Source organism: Dryas octopetala, chromosome 7, assembly GCF_963921425.1.
Source record: "Dryas octopetala chromosome 7, drDryOcto1.1, whole genome shotgun sequence".
Classification (NCBI taxonomy): Eukaryota; Viridiplantae; Streptophyta; class Magnoliopsida; order Rosales; family Rosaceae; genus Dryas; species Dryas octopetala.
This window is the reverse complement of record NC_141372.1, coordinates 19,066,459-19,084,645: the sequence shown is the minus strand read 5'-3', so window position 1 is coordinate 19,084,645 and position 18,187 is coordinate 19,066,459. Positions and strand designations below refer to the sequence as shown.

At 35.1% G+C, this 18,187-nt stretch overlaps 1 long non-coding RNA gene across 1 annotated transcript; it reads right to left on the bottom strand.

Annotated features, from left to right (window-relative positions):
• Positions 1-248: 248 nt before the first annotated feature.
• LOC147280288 (uncharacterized) lies at positions 249-2,785 on the bottom strand. The gene is made up of 3 exons (XR_015123626.1): positions 2,440-2,785; positions 1,702-1,760; positions 249-680 (listed from the first exon to the last, which is right to left on the bottom strand). It is a non-coding gene; the product is annotated as an uncharacterized LOC147280288 (long non-coding RNA).
• Between the last annotated feature and the right edge of the window lie 15,402 nt (positions 2,786-18,187).

Below are 18,187 nucleotides of genomic sequence, written 5' to 3'. Positions count from 1 at the left end.
TATAAATGTTTTTATAATATTTTAGATTTAAATGTTTTTATAATTATTTTAGTTTTGTTTTTTTTATAATTATTCTAGTTTTATTTTTTTGTAAATATTTTTAGGTGAATAGACGTTTTTATCCCTAACAATTGGTCACGTGATTGGCACATGATCCATTTTTAACGAAAGTTATAACAAAATTGACGGAATTCCTTGATTGAAACAAATCGTTAATAATAGTCCTTGTTTGATGCAAAGTGAAAACGAGATCCTCAATTAAAAATAGGAGTATTGTCACACCCCGAACCCCAGGTATGTAACAGATGCACCTATCTTGAATATCTGACTGGACCTCCCCCGGATTCCATCCTGAAACCCGGAGTGGTCCTGTGGGATCCAAAATCAAGGAAAATCCTACCGAAAATTCGGCAGAACCTCCCCTAAAAATGGACTAACCCAAAATTTCAAAACCTGTTAAAGCACTTCTAAGAACTTCAACCACCTCTACCACAACCAAAAAGGGGTCTCAGACCCAACAATTCACAGAAAGACCAACTTAAAATTTGAGAGTGGTTATCAGAGCCTCTATTCTATTACAAGGAATTTTTACAAAAATAAAATGGCACCTACTGGTCCGAGTAGGAAAATGGACGTAAATGTCTCGACGTTATTGGCTCGACCTCCACCAAAGCTACTACCTGGGGGGACAAATTTAAGACAAAACAAGATAAACTGTGAGATAAACTCAGTGAGTGGACAAGTTAAGAAAACGAAACATAAAATTTGATTATCTTTTGAAAGTCATAAATAAAAACCTTTTAAGAACTTACAATCGCTCTTTGAAATCTCCCAGTTTTAAAACCAATTACAAACTCCTTTCGAAAACATCATGAAGCCCTCAAACACATAGATTTCAATAACTCATGTATATCAGAGACTTCAAAATTTCGCCACAAAATATTTTAGGTCGTAATATCAACTAAAACCTCAAATAAGAATACCAAAAATCAAATAATGAAATCTCACAACTTAAAACTCAATCAAAGTAAGATCTCAAGGACTGCATAAAACCACATTGTACTAGTACCCGGGGAACTGCTGGTCATACGTGCACGCAGAGCTTGTGAGGCTGGTCATACACTGCCGATTAGGCAAGTGCAGAGCAGAGTGTAATGCTGGTCATACATGCACGCAGAGCTTATAATGCTGGTCATACACCGCCGAGTTATTTCGAGGCGAGTGCAGAGCAATGTGTCATGCTGGTCATACACTGCCGACTAGGCCAGTGCAGAGCAATATATAATGCTGGTCATACACCGCCGACTAGGCAAGTGCAGAGCAAATGCTGGTCATACACCGCCGAGTCATCTCTAGGCGAGTGCTGAGCAAATCTATACCTGTTGAGGGGGGTACTAATAGGATGGTTTAAAACTGCTCATTTAACTTCATAAAACTTGTAACTCAAATCAAATCTATGTCAAACGATACTTAAACCATTGAAATTCACCACATACATTCATAAGAAAAATGTCTAACTCTCAATCATTATTTCTAAATCAAGACTCATGATAACCAAATTAAATAATAAAATCATAATTTAAGAAAACACTTCCAAGACAAAGATCCAATTCAACTTCTATTATCTCTCATACAAATTCAATAACCAAATGAGTAAAACATGAATTTTAGAAGAGTATTCGCAAAATAAAGTCCACTCACAAATTGGGAAACCTAATTTCGATCCTCCGCCGGATCGTCACGAGTCAGGGTCGTCTCGCCTATAAAATAAACAATAATTACAAATAGTCTTGACTCAAAAATATTTAAAGTGTGCGCGTGAAATAATGGACCTAATTATCGCGCCTATCTCTCATTCAACCCAAAGGTTAATTACTTAAATCACATTAACCCCATAAGCACTTCTTTCTCCTTCGAAAACTCCTCGGCTCAAATGAAATTTCGATCACAACTCCAAAACACATCCTAAACTTAAAGAGAAACCTGTCCGAGGCTTATTTCGGTCGGAAGGTTCATCCTAGAGTATTATCGGTATCAATAAGGTCTCCATTCTTAGTCCCAAAATAATTTTAGCTCCTCCAACCACATTCAACATACTCAAGATCAACAACTTACTCAACATTTGCCAACAATAATCCTACAATCACAAAATGGCAGTGGGGATTTGGAATCACCCCCAAAGTGGTTGCTCCAAGTCCAAATTTAAACCAACTATATAAAATTTCTCAAATCTTCTCAAACTTTGAATTCTAAACATCATCTTGGGTTTCCTAGAGATGGGCTCGTTGAAGAATCACACCAAAAATAACCCCCTACCCAAAACCCCAAGGAAAACCCGAATGGCCCTAACCCCCCACACTCCATCTTCCACAAAAACTCAAATTTAACAACAAAACACATAATAGGATTAAAGCCCATCAAGAGGGAAAGAAGACCCACCTGAAATTGAAGGAATTGGTGTCAGAAATTGGCCGGGAATGGGGAGAGAGGTCGGCGGTTTGTGGTGGTTTTCCGAGCAGAAATCGCGCAGAGGGAGAGACGGCTAGCGCGGGAGAAACAGCTGGGAGGTTGACCGGCGCCGGGGGATCACGTCGGTGGGTCTGGGTCGGTGGGAGGTGGCCGACGGCGTGGTTTCCAGTGGTGGCTGTGCGTGTGCGCAGGGGAGGTGCGAGTGAGAGAAAGAAAGAAAGAAAGAAAGAGAGGGAGCTCGAGAGGGTGGTTGGCGCCTTGGGGGTGCTCGCCGAAGGCAGAGGTCGACAAGGGTGGCCGGCGATGGTTAGTGGTGATTGCTGGGTTGCGGGCGCAGAGGGTGTTGCCGGAGAGAGAGAGAGAGAGAGAGAGAGAGAGAGAGAGAGAGAAAAGTGAGAGAGTGCGAGAGAGGAGTGAGAATAAGAGAGAGAGAGAGAGAGAGAGAGAAGTTTGTAGAAATTTCTGGAGAGAGGAGAGAGAAATCTGATTTTTGGGTATTTAAAACCCACTTTTATAAATTTACAATATTGTCCCTCACTTCACATGTCCGTAACTTTCAAACCGTAACTCGAAATGAGGCGTGCTACGTGTCTATGAACTCGTGGACTCGAGACCTTCCCAACAAGCCCAAAGTCAAAACCAAAAGCCCACTAATTTTAAAAGTCAACTTTCGGGTCAAGCCCAATTTAAAACAAAAACTAAGAATTAAATCAAAACCCCCCCTTTTTTTTTCTAAATAAATCCCAAAAATCTTTAAAATACTTTTCAAATAAACCTTTTAAAAAAATACGGGCTTCACAATTCACCATCCTTTAAAAACCTCTTAAAACCATAGTTAAATAAAATTTAAATTTCTAGTGGAATTTGGTTCGGGTCGCTACAATATCCCAAGAGATTAATGCCACTAATCTAACATTAATCCCCCAAAATACCCAAGATCGGTTGAGCATTTTTAATTAATGAGACCAGGTTGAATCAAAGATAATTAAATAGCGGAAAAACATTTGAAGTAAAAATAAGACTTCTTTATAAAACCAACCCCCAAGGTTACGGTAGTTCATTGCAACCTTGAAGATTTGCATAAATTCGAAATACATAGCAAGCATAGAATAAGAGTTTCAAAACTATGCAAACGTATAATCAAAGTAAATGACTCAAAACCATCTCCAAACAATGGAGGTAAAATCATTCAAGACATACTCGATACGATAAAACAATCAAATGACCCACCAAATAAATCCAGATAGTTGACAAGTCTCAAGATGTTGCTCTGCTAGACTCTCATTCAAGTTCGTCTCTTTACCATGCTCGTACCTATAAAAACATCCAATAAATAAGGAACAACAAAACAATATTGGGGGTAAGCATCTCATACGATCATAGCTTCCCCTCAGGAGACCTAGCTGCTAAGTTTGAAAACCATAAAACATTTCCCAGTGTAAAACATAGTGAAAATCATTTTCCGTCGAATTCTTAAATCATTCAAAACAAGTTCTTCAAACATTTCTTTTGAAATCCTTTTCAAAACATTTATGACTCGGTTGTACAACAATATGATTATAAACATGCAATTTCACAATAAATCAATCATACCTGATGGTCGATACACATTAGGTACAACTATGACAAGCTATTAAAAGAAATAGCATTCGTAGTGAGAGTGCCACGGTAAACAAAAATAGGAACTCGAAATTAAGAAACCGTATTTACTGCCACCTGATCAATCATGAGTCTCCGCTTCGCACAAGCACATGTAGCCACGTATTGGCTTGGCTAAACTCCCCATAATATACTTATCAATTCTTCTAGAAGGTTTAGGGATTTAAACCCAAGGTCACGCACTACGCTATCCAAACTCTCAGACCAATCATACAAATATAGCATGTTATAATAATTTAAAACACAAACACACAAAGTTCATAGTCAGGAATGTAGGATAAATCCCTTACGTGGAATCCAAAGCTCTTCACGTATTCTCTTACATAGCCTATGCATCCTCATCCGTCTCGAATCTATTGCCTTCTTGTCACGTCACAAAGAAATCATTCGTTAACTGGTGTTCCTAGTGTCCGACAATACGACAACTTAGTCAAAAGTTAAGTTCAACACAATCTCGTTATAACCTATCATTTTAGGTCACACGTCCCTAAAGACTCTAGTCCTAAGTGAACTAAACTCCACTCTTTAGGGTTTCTAAGTTTCAAGTTAATTTAAAGTCAAACCACTTGACTAATTGTCTTGGTTTAAAGCAATTCCACAAATTAATTTATGTTAAAATAAATCAAACCTAAGTATTATCTAAGTATTTAATTAATTATTATTTCTCCAAAATATTTCACTAATTAATCAAGCTTGAATAATAGCTTAAATCCAATTTAATCTCTATAAGTTAATAACCTTTAATTAAATCTCCAAATTAAGGTTACAACTAATCATGTTTAATTAACCAAATAAATTAAAGAATTAAATCTCCAAAGTAAACCTAAGCATGCTTAATTACTAAATAAATTCTACTTAATTAATCTAAGCATGCAACCTAATATTAAAGCTTAAGAAAAATAAATAAAAGACTTATCCGGTTGTAGACCTCCAAAGTTAGACTTCACTCATAAGGGCTCATCCTCCCTGGAAACCTCTCCAACAGAAAACTTTCAAACTATGAGAATTTTCTTCCATTTTGGTGTGTCTCTTCTTAAAAAGACTCTCAAAGAACCAAGGAGTGAGTATCTCAAATTTCACTTGGTGGTGCAAGTGAAAATGAATTACAAAGGTCTCTATTTATAGGCACAAAGGGGTGAAAAGTTTCTCTAATTCTCCAATGTGGGATAGGATGTACAAAAGTGTGAAAAACACACAAATTTAGAATTGGGTCAACATAAACTGGTGGACTATAAGTTTTGTCTCACAAAACAGATCCGGGTTGCCCATTACTGTACACGCGGGTCGAAGGAAAGCGGCTTGGACCGGTTTTTCATAAGGAATCAACGACTATGATGATTTTGGTTTAATGAGGCCAGATGGCCCAGATTAGATCGTGGGATCTAATCCGGTGTGGCGCAATGCACCAAGTCTCTGTGCGCCTACCCGTGTCAGCGCCATTGGGCGCTGTGTCAGCACCTTTGCCCAACAGCATCACGCCACGCGTTGCAGCTGTCAATCCAGTCAGCTCCACGTCAGCTTCTCCAGTTAATTTTCGAATTTCCTATTTTTCTAATTTCTCCAAATTTCAGAAATTCACCAAAAATAGCTCGAGACTCCAAATAAATCTCCGAAAAATCCTATGGACTCGTATTGATGAGTACTAATTTCCTATAGCCGAAAAATATTTAAATCACTTCCAGAAAAATTAAGAAAAATCCTCCTCTCATAATTTAATTCTGAAAAATGAAAACAAATAAAATAATCACCAAACTCTTGAATTTCTTTTCTCAAGAATTCATTTTCACACAGCTAAACTCCAAAACCACGACCAAAGGTCCAAGGTAGTTAAAACAAAGTTAAGCGAAACTTCAATTCCTTTAAACAAACCTTAAGAACAAGGTTAGGAGTAACAAAATTATCATAAGTCGAAAATTTAGGGTGTTACATTCTACCCCCTTTAAAATAATCTCGTCCTCGAGATACAACAAGAGGAACCAACTAATTGACAACAAAACTTGCATTACCTTCTTGTGACAAGAACCTTTTCGATGGGAACAAGACATATGTAAAAGCATGTATCGTGTGTTTAATGCATAGTGTGATAAATTATTAAAGCATACTAAAATTCTAATGCACATGCACGTACAGCCATTTAATGAGTCATACTCGTTCTTTTTACTAGAACGATCCAATCTGATTCGAATTTGGTTTTTGTGCATCCATTCTCAATTTAACTAAATTGAGGCAACACAAAGATCCACTTCATTAATCTCAAGTCATTGTCACAAAACCCAATGGGCACATTATCATTTCTTTGATTATTTCAATCTATGTATCATAGTGGCTTATTCTGACTTCTAAACTTTCTGTTACAAGCTCAACTGGCATATCTCAACTTTTTATCCCTTTAAATTTCCCTTTTGGTACTTCTATGGGTCTTTCAAAGTTTATGTAATATATCTCAATTTTACACTTCTAGTTTCCCTCTCGGTACTTATACGGGTCTTTCCTTACATGGTATATCAGGCTCTAATGGCACTTGAATTCCAAAACATTATGAGAAAAATTTAACCTTCCCATAAACCCAAATTATCAATAGTACACCTTGATTCTTCAAGTAAACATGTCTCAAGTTGATCATATGTCCCACTTGCCAAATGCATTAAGGTGTCAACTTTCCATCTAACCCAAGCAATTCCTTTCGCATCATTCAAATCTCGAGAATATCAACACTCATTTTGGTCTAGGTATTTCCAATCCATCCTGTTACTTCTTTCGTCACTTCAATTTTTTCAAAGTCTCAGTATCAATTGACAAGTCATTATTCTATCCTTGAACCAAACAAGGAGATGACGTAAACAAATCGTAACACAATCAAACTTATGTCTCTAGTGTAGTTGCCGAAGATAGTTCCTTCGACTCAAGTTGCTTTCATTTAGTCATCCACATCGACAAGTCACTATTTCTTTTTACCAAAGATATCACTTTGACAACTCCACATCTGATAAGCAAATCATGCGCAATTTCAATCATATAGTCTTGATAGTACATCCAAGTTCAGATATTACATCCAAGCTATACTTTCCTTTTATTGGGAGTGTCACTATGACAACTCTACTCAAGAAGATCATTACGCACATTCCATGTGATTATCCAAGGTAAAAACATATCGTCTCCCAAGTGTCATTCACTTCCAAGTGAGTATTTTCAAACTCATATAAATCATTTCTCCTTAAATAGTCATTTGATGGTAGCAAAATTACAAATCAAATCTTCGAGAATCTTTAAATCCAACGATACATTAGATCCTTGTTTCCGAAGCAATAAACCCAATTCATAAGTCATCATTCCTCAACTAAAACTTAAGAGATTACTCAATTGTTGATTGTTTTCTTAGAACAAAATAAAAACATTATATTCTAAGTATACTCGCAAGTGCACGAATCGCATTAGTAGCAAAACGTACAAGCACGTACAAGGTCGATCCCACGAGGAATGGATAATACACAACAAACCAATTAAATCAATCAATTAGAATAACTAAACAGGGTGGTTGTGAAGTTGGATAACCGCACATATCACCACACGCACACTCACACTATACTATCTTGCAATGTTAAGCATTCAGTTTTCAATCCAAACAAGCATACTCTAACCATCCAAGGCTAATGATAAATCAATTTAAATTTAAACACAACAAATTAAAGTTTGACTGCTAAAAAGGTTTGGCTAGTTACTTTCTCGCAATTGTTCCCCTAAGACATAATTAAGAGCTTATTGGGCTCCCCTAATTAGTTAACTTACATGTTCCCTAAGATTAAACTAAGGCAACTGTTACCCATGCAAGAGTCTTTAAGAATTATGAGAACGTCAAACATGCACAACATAGAAGTTTTGTCTATTTTCTTGTAGAGGTCTTACAAATCCATTATCAAGAATAATCTCTTATTCCTTCGTTACTTGTGATTTAGTGTATTTGACTATTTCACAACTAAACCTAACAAATCAACTAGATGCAATTACCCTAAGGTGGTCAATCAAAGAATGCATACAGCTAGCAAACGAGTTCTAATAGATACTTGGAATTTGATAAGTGCAAACAATCAATTAATCAAGAGATGGATAAATGATTTGTTAAAGCATGGCAAATTCGAAAATAAACCTGCAACTTAACATGCACAATAGAATAAACTACTACATATGAAAAATAAATAAATAGAACTGAATATAATAAATAAAATCTCAATCCATAACGATTAACAAACTGATTAAACAAAACAATTAAAATCTAGAATTCCAAAAGAAAAGAAAAACAGAAAATCAAAGGAAGCATCACAAGGGGGGATGCGGCAAGAAAGAGGAGAAGGGAGAGACCTAACAAGCAGTGGACTCACGACAATGGTGAGCTAGGGCTTGCGGCAAGGGTCTCTCTCTCTCTCTCTCTCTCTCTCTCTCTCTCTCCCTCTCCCTCTTTGAATTCGGCTACAAGGTGTGGATTTCTGAATTTGTTCCCCCATGAATTGTGAGAGGATGTGATGTATTTATAGAGGTAGGGGGTCTTCTTTGTGAGACAAGGGATTTATAGAGGTAGGGGATCTTCTTTGTGAGACAAGGGAAAAGAGGGTGCGGCTAGGATTAGGGTTTTTAAACTCTTGGGCTGCATGGCATGGGCTTAGGGTTCTACTTAACCTGCACATGGGCTGCCCATCATGTTCTCTTGTGTTGTCGACTTCACCTAGTCCCATGGCCCAATTGACTTCATGACATAATATAGTTTACCCTTGACCATTGACTTTGACCTTCCAATTTCGCCCATCTCTCCCTCTTGGATTCGATTTCATTTCTTCACCCCATTTGATTACATGGATGTCCAATACCTTTTAGAGGCTTATAAAATCTTGACTTGATTGAGTTGACTTTGACCAACATTTTCTAGTCCCACTAGGATTCCTTGTGGATGTAGGATTCCATGTCCATTTCAACTTCTCATAGTGACCATATTGCCCCCAGTGATTCCTAACATCATTAGGACTTCTTTCCTTAGTAGGTTAGGTTTCTTAGTTCAACCAGGGTTTCCTGCTCCAATTAGGTTTTCTCATTTCTAACTTGACAATGATGATTCTAGGCATGATGTTTCTTCTTGTGACTAGGAATCCCCTTTTTACTAGGGTTTCTGCTCTTTTCTTAGTTTGACCAAGAAATGTCCCAAAATGGTTCCTTTTGCTCTTTTTTTCCTATTTTTGCTTCATTTGACCCTAAAACACAAAAAACAAGACAACAAACACAAAACTATCGAGTTCTTGCACTCTAGGTTAGGGAATTAGTATCATAAAATGATATAAAATGCACACTCATCATTAATCTAGAAATCTATGAAAGCATTCTCAAACCAAACATCTTTCTTTCATATATCAAGTCTTTCTGTATACTCTAGACAATCATAAATAGAAATTCAATCTTTCCCAACCAGTAACATAATCCATTATGTAAAACCATCTCTTTATGGCATAGTCAATCATTTTTGAGTCTCATTGTAACAATTTTTGTAATATATGTTATGGGAAGCATCAGGCTAAAGATATCTTCGTTGATCAGGTGAAGAGTCTAGGTAATATCATGTTGATCAATTAATCTCATAACGGTTTTAATATAAACACAATAGACCTCCAATGAATTGACTAAAACGACATAAGAGATATTCTTTATAAGAAATTAACATTCAAAATCACAAAGTCATAATGACGAAATTTAAACCAGTAGTAGTCATATTCACATTTACATTCACTCTTGATTAGGGTTACAAATCCTTATAGTGTTTCTAACACATGTCCATTACCCTTTTCAATTTCGATGTTCTTTCACTATTCTTGTATTTCTTCTCAAAACTCTTGTAGGCACTTCAATCTTTTTAAGTAACCAACTCATAATTCTCAACGTGAGAGTTTTTCCAATTACTAGTGAAGCCTTAAATAAACAAATCCAACTTTCATGGGATACCACAAAATCAATTCCATCAATTCCATCGTATTCCATGATACAGATAACATTACCAATATTCTATACAAGCATAAAACAATTGGATAGATGCAAATGAAACCAATAAAATTCTAAGTTAAAGGTGCAAGGTCAGTCCAAGTGTGGTTCACGTCCTTAGATTGCTTATCTTACACGAACATTCTTCTTACAAAGAAAACATAACTTATCTGTTTTGGTATTTATCAACCAACTTCTTTTCCTGCATAAATCTCTCATAATTGTGCTTCTCTAGCCAAAGCTGCTTCCACTAACTCCGAGTATATATGCCAACAGTCCTACTCCAACTAAGTACTTTCGAATTTCATTCCTCAAATCTCGAGTGAACTCGACTACCTTCAAGTACATCCTTAGTTCTTCACCAACTACACGATCTCATATTTCACTCCACAAATCCTTGAGTGAACTTACTTGTATCCTTACTATCCAAACAAGCACCAAAACAATGGCCAATATCAATGTATGTATTAAACAGTTCAGACGAGCTTCCATCTAACATTCTTTACTGTTCATATATAAACCAAAACAAAATATGCATTAGAGGTACTTTCCTTGAGAATACCTGAGATCTCAACGCTCGTCGCAAGTGTGTCAAAGTCTCATATCTCCTCAAAACAAATACATCATGCAACCCAATTTCGGAGTCCAATAAGTATTGACTCCTTAACCAAAGGCTTGATCATAAATCGATTGGCTAGATAACATGCATCTCATCCTATTTCAGTCTCCAAAATCGTAGACAAATAACATTTAATAAGCAATTTGTTCGAACTTCTCCTAAGTCGACTATGCTCCAATCCTTTGAGTACATTCAAATGTCCACCAAGTTCTTACTTCTCTTTTGAGGAAGTGAGTTACCATCCTCACTCTATACTCGGGTGGTATCTTCAGACACTCAAATCTTTCTGGAATACTTTCGATGCAACTTACAGACTTTTCCTTCTCAGAGATTCCTCAAAATTCATGGGTGTCAGCTCCATATAAGTCATAAAAATACTTAGCTTACCGCTTATATTCTTATTCCTTAAGAGACTTTCAGAATCCAACTTGATCTTCCAATTAACATTGGTCTAGATCGCTCATAAGTTGAGCATGGTTGTGAAGTCGAGACAACATCTTGTCAACTGGATTAACCGAACAAGAAGGAATAATAATCATCTCAATGAACCGAGTCTGAAGAAACAAATCAACTCGCATTCAAGAGATCATCTCCAAAACTTTGTGGAAACAACGTTCAAACACTATTTAAAAGAAGATTTCTGAAATTGAAACAAAGAACTCGGGTTTAACTCTTAACAAATCTCTGGAAATCGAAACGTAATCCTTAAAAGATTTCAAAAACAAATTTTGTGTTTTAAACACATTTCAATAAAACATTTATTGAAAACAACAACTATTTCAAAATAAGAACTATATTTGAAAACACTTTACCAAAATTTCAAAATAAGACCTTTAAAAAAACACACTTACAAAAGTCAAAGAGAAATTTCACAAATCCGTTAGCAAACAAAATAGTTATGAAAACATTTTAAAAGTATTGTTCTAATACCACTTAAACTGTCACACCCTGAACCCCGGGTATGCAACAGATGCACCTATCTTGAATGTCCCAAAAGATTAATGTTACAATCAAGCATTAATCCCCCAAGATACCCAAAATAGGTTGAGCAGTTTTAATTAATGGGACTGGGTTGGATTAGAGATAATTAAATAGCGGAAAACATGTAACGAAAAATAAAACTTCTTTATAAAACCAACCCCCAAGATTACAGTAGTTCATTACAACCTTGAAGATTTCCATAAATTCGAAATACATAGCAAGCATAGAATAAAGGTTTCAAAACTACGCAAACGTATAATCAAAGTAAATGACTCAAAATCATCTCCAAACAATGGAGGTAAAATCATTCAAGACATACTTGATACGAAAAAACAATCAAATGACATCACCAAATAAATCCAGATAGTTGACAAGTCTCAAGATGCTGCTCTGCTAGACTCTAGTCCAAGTTCGTCTCTTTACTATGCTCGTACCTATAAAAATATCTAATAAACAAGGAACAACAAAACAAAGTAGGGGGTAAGCATCTTATTACGATCATAGCTTCCCTCAGAGGACCAAGCTGCTAGGTTTGAAAACCACAAAACATTTCCCAATGTAAAACATAGTGAAAATTCTTTTCTGTCGGATTTTTAAATCATCCAAAACAAGTTCTTCAAACATTTCCTTTGAAATCATTTTCAAAACATTTATGACTCGACTGTATAGTAATATGATTATAAACAAACAATTTCATAATAAATCAATCATAACTGATGGTCGATACACGTTAGGTACAACTATGGCCAGCTATTAAAAGAAATAGTATCCATAATGAGAGTGCCACGGTAAACAGAAATAAAAACTCGTAATTGAGAAACCATATTTACTGCTACCTGATCAATCATGGGTCCCCGCTTCGCACAAGCACACGTAGCCACGTATTGGCTTGGCTAAGCTTCCCATAATATATTTATCAATTCTTCTAGAAGGTTTAGGGATTTGAACCCAAGGTCAAGTACTACGCTACCTGAACTCTCAGACTAATCATACAAATATACCATGTTATAATAATTTAAAAACACAAACACACACAAAGTCCATAGTCAGGAATGTAGGATAAATCCCTTTACCTAGAATCTAATGCTCTTCACGTATTCTCTTACATAGCCTATGCATCCTCATCCGTCTCGAATTCATCGTCTTCTTGTCACGTCACAAAGAAATCTTTCAGTAACTGGTGTTCCTAGTGTCCGATAATATGACAACTTAGTCAAAAATTAAGTTCAACACAATCTCGTTATGACCTATCATTTTAGGTCACACGTCCCTAAAAACTCTAGTCCTAAGTGGACTAAACTCCACTCTTTAGGATTTCTAAGTTTCAAGTTAATTTTAAAGTCAAACCAGTTGACTAATTGCCTTGGTTTACAGCAATTCTACAAATTAATTTAGGTTAGAATAAATCAAACCTAAGTATTATCCATGTATTTAATTAATTAGTATTTCTCCAAAATATTCCACTAATGAATCAAGCTTGAATAATAGCTTTAATCCAATTTAATCTCTATAAGTTAATAACCTTTAATTAAATCTCCAAATTAAGGTTATGACTAATCATACTTAATTAACCAAATAATTAAGCAATTAAATCTCCAAAGTAAACCTAGGCATGCTTAATTACTAAATAAATCCTACTTAATTAATCTAAGCATGTAACCTAATATTAAAGCCTAAGAAAAATAAATAAAAGACTTACCCGGTTGTAGACCTCTAAAGCTAGACTTCACTCCTAAGAGCTCCTCCTCCTTGGAAAGCTCTCCAACAGAAAACTTTTAAACTATGAGAATTTTCTTCCCTTTTGGTATGTCTCTTCTTAGAAAAACTCTCAAAGAACCAAGGATTGAGTATCTCAAACTTCACTTGGTGGTGCAAGTGAAAATGAAATACGAGGGTCTCTATTTATAGGCACAAGGGGGTGGGAAGTTTCTATAATTCTCCAATGTGGGATAGGATGCACAAAAGTGTGAAAAACACACAAAAATTTAGAATTGGGTTAACATAAACCGGTGGACTATCTGTTTTGTCTCACAAAACAGATCCGGGTTGCCATTACTATACACGCGGGTCAAAGGAAAGGCTAGGCTTGGACCGGTTCTTCATAAGCAATCCACAGCTATGATGATATTGGTTTAATGAGGCCGGACATCCCAGATTAGATCATGTGATCTAATCTAGTGTGGCGTAACGCACCAAGCCTCTGTGCGCCTGCCCGTGTTAGCGCCATTGGGCGCTATGCCAGCGCCTCCGCTCAATCGCATCACGCCATGCGTTGTAGCTGTCAATCCAATCAACTCCACGTCAGCTTCTCTATTTAATTTTCGAATTTCCTTTTGTTCTAATTTCTTTAAACTTCAGAAATTCACTAAAAATAGATCGGGACTCTAAATAATTCTCCGAAAAATCCTACAGACTCGTATTGATGAGTACTGATTTCCTATAGTCTCAAAATATTTAAATCACTTCCAGAAAAATTATGAAAAATCCTCCTCTCATAATTTAATTCTGAAACATGAAAACAAATAAAATAATCACCAACCTCTTGAATTTCCTTTCTCAAGAATTCACTTTCACACAACTAAACTCCAAAACCACGACCAAAGGTTTAAGTTAGTTAAAACAAAGTTAAGAAAACTTCAACTCCATTAAATAAACCTTAAGAACAAGGTTAAGAGACTTAAGTAACAAAATTATCATAAACCGAAATTTCAGGGTGTTACAGGTACAGTTGGAGTTTTTTTTCTAAAATTTTCCCTTATCATTTAATGAAAATGTGAGTGGAAAAATACGACAGGGGGGAGGAATATAAGCGCTCTAATTTTTCCTCTATTAGAGATGTGGTATACCGTTATGTAGTGCAAATAGTTGTATCCATTAAATAATGATATTTACTTTTTCTGGACATATTAATATTGCCAAAAAAAAAAAGTCTTTTTATTTCAAAACACATTTACTTTTCAGAATGTTAATAATAATGGAATTCCTTATTTCATCTATATTTATTCATATGTTTTAGATAAATAAGAAAAATTTTGCTATATACCGTCAATCAAAGTCATTTTTTTCTAACTCCAAGGTGTTGGAGGAGATGGTTCGGAGGTGTAGCTATAAACCTAGGCACTCGAGTTCGAGTCTCCAGTTCGACCCTTGGAGCTAGGCAGCAAGGTAGGTCGAATGCTTTGTGAATCCCCTAGGCCCGGCGTGGATTGCTTGCTTTGATCGGTCAAAGGCATTAGTCTGGTGTGCAAAAGCTGGCCCAGGACACCCTCGGTTACCAAAAAAAAAAAAAGTCATAATTTTCTTAGTTAATGCACTTAAGCTAAAGTTGACTACATCAAAACAAGGGCTTAAGAAAAAAAGGGAGGTAGTTTTGATACTCCACAAATCTCCACTTACACTCCTCCTTTAATTTTTATTTTTTTCATATTATTTTGTAAATTGATTTTTCAATTTTGCCCTTAATATCTATAACTTTCTTGTATGCATTTAAGTTAAATTGAGGGCAAAATTGGAAAATCATTTGATAAAAAAATATAAAAAATACGTAGAAAAATCAATATATGGAGTGCAAGTGAGATTTTGTGGAGTGTAAAAATCATCTCTAGAAAAATACAATATCGTTGCGGAGATAAGGATGGAAACGAGTACCAACCACCATCTAACATTAAAAATCACTCACCTAACATACGCCCATTGTTTTTTTCGAACCCAGATATGTTGTAAAAACCTAATCCTAAGCGCCCCTTGTTTTCAAAACCTCCTTCTAGAACCCTCTACTTTTAGTATAAATAAGACTCATGATTGATGAGCTATGGGCACAACTTAGTCATATCTCCTTCTCTAATTCACTTAGTGGGTCTGGTTTTTCTAAGAGAACATGGTAAAGGTTTTGGGACCCTCTGAAGGCCAAGATGAAGAGGAAGATGGAGAAGCCTTACAATTCTTATAAATAAATCATTGGAATAATGATTTACCAGAGGTATAAAATTCAATCTATAACCCTCCTAGCCCATAATGGTTTTGATAATTTATTTGACTGTTGTTTGCTCTAATTAGTTTGTTCCCACACATTTATATACACATATATAAGTATATATTATATCTTTTGTTATTTTTTTCCCATATATGTGTGTGGGTATGGTTAATATCTTTCTTTGTTGTGGAGATTAGACCTGAAAATAGATTGGATTCAGATCAAATTTACCTAAATCCAATTTTGAATCCATCTATAATCGAATTCAATATGAGTCCATATCCACGGATCGGATTCGGATCATATTTTAATCAGATTTATTTAGAGACATAGACATGATTACAATTTTATTAGTTATTAGTTTCGTGTCATTATTTTTTATATATGTATTTTTTTTATTTTGACTTTGAACTTATATAAATATGTACAATCATTTAAGTATATTTTCAATTGTATAAAAAACGTCAAATTAATTTTATACAGATACAATATTTATTAAAAATATAAAAAAATACATTAAAATTAATTAGTTGGATCAGATTATTTTCAAATTGGATTAGGTATAATCTATATTTGATTCCTTAAGTTAACGGATTTTCGGATTCCAATAGTAATGAAACTATCATATTGAAATGATAAATCCATATTTCATTAAATACATTGAATTCGATCATATTAAAATTTGGTTCATTTTCAGATCTAGTGATGATACTATGAGATCCTTGAATATGTGTGTATGTGCTCTCCCCCTAGATCTCATGACTTAAAAAAGAAATATGGAGGTCGTCGGGGATCTCCTAACAATAATATATATATATATACAAGAATGCTCTAAAACTAACTAGTTAGTAAGTTAATATAAAGCTAACCACCATGTTGGGTCCACCACACAATGTAATCTCAAAATCCGAACCGTCTATTTTTTAGGCCCTACTTCAAAGATTATCCCTGTAAAAAATCTTCAAATTCGAAAATCATTTAGTCATTTGATTATAACAACAACTATTTATATGTTTTTATCGAAAACATTGATCGTCTATTTATTTGATCTCAATTAGATGACTAAATGATTTCCGATTTAGTTGATTTTTTGTAATAATGATCTTTGAAGTATGACCTAAATAATTGATGGTTCGGATTATAAGATTAGTTATGTGGTGGTCCCAAAAGCATGATTAGTTTTATATTAACTTACTAACTAGTTAGTTTTAAAGCACTCCTCATATATATATATATATAATTTTTGATTAATTTGATTTATGCATCTGATATTTATCTCCTTGGGTACTAACTTTTGTGGGTTAGGTTTTGTCATGATGTATTCGGGAATAGAGTGGAATCTGAATGGGCTCCACTTCGACCAAAACGGGCTAGAATACCTGATGGAGAGATTGATAAAAAAATGCATGGGAAATGCCTCGAAGAGTTTGATCTCCCGACTTCATAGAAGTTGAAACACTCAAAGTGTTGAGGCTCTCTAATGTGTACCTCAATCTGCCTCCAAATTCTAAATGATTGTCGCTCCTCACAACTCTAGTTCTCCGAAAAGTCGATATTCCCCACAACATGGTGAACACAGTGTTTTGTTTGGAAGTTGAATTAGCCCCTAGAGAATAAAACTTTGTGGTGGCAGTTCCTTGATAGGCTTCTGAAACAGTTTACTATAGACTCAGATGGTCACAAAAATCTAATTGCATTGAGATCCTAATTACACTCAATTACGAACTAAGAAGGTGTACATGCAACTCACTCCACGAGTAGATACATGAGTGAAGATTACTTCTTGTATTGAGATTTGATAGAAAGTTCCTTTCCATGTAATGTATAGTGATAATGCATATGAAGTGAATGTTGAATGTTCCATAAGTTTCTCATTGTAAATATAGCGTTTCAATTTTTTTTTTTTAACCCTGAAAATTCATCGCTGCCCACAATAATAAAGAGGTACTGAGTACGATGTCAACCATTTTGTAAGAAAATAAGTAACAATTTGCCGTAAAGATCCTTTGGACATATGGGTCTCCATGCTTGCAGCTAATTGGGAGTGTGACAACGAAGGCTATGACTTGTCATCAAAATTAAATCCGTTGATTTTAAGTACCAAATTTTAATATTTTTATGTTATTTCATTTTAGAAATTAAATTTCAATTTATGTAACAACTTTAAAAAATGTGATTTTACCGAGCGCTCAACATTGTTCACCTAACACTCTCAGTGGAACAAAAGGTATAATCTTAAAAAGCCTTAGAACATGCTTCGTCCTTCATGTTTCAAAATTTAAACACTTGTCAAAACTCTAATACGTTGCCCCTGAAACAAACGCTACACTAGACGTTACAAAAAATTGGCAGGCATGTCTCATATAGGCTTTGAATTCCCTAAAACATAGTCCATTAACATAGAATACACTGTATAATTAAGAAATCATATGTTACAAAATAAAATAAGTCCACACGATGAGAATTTAAAA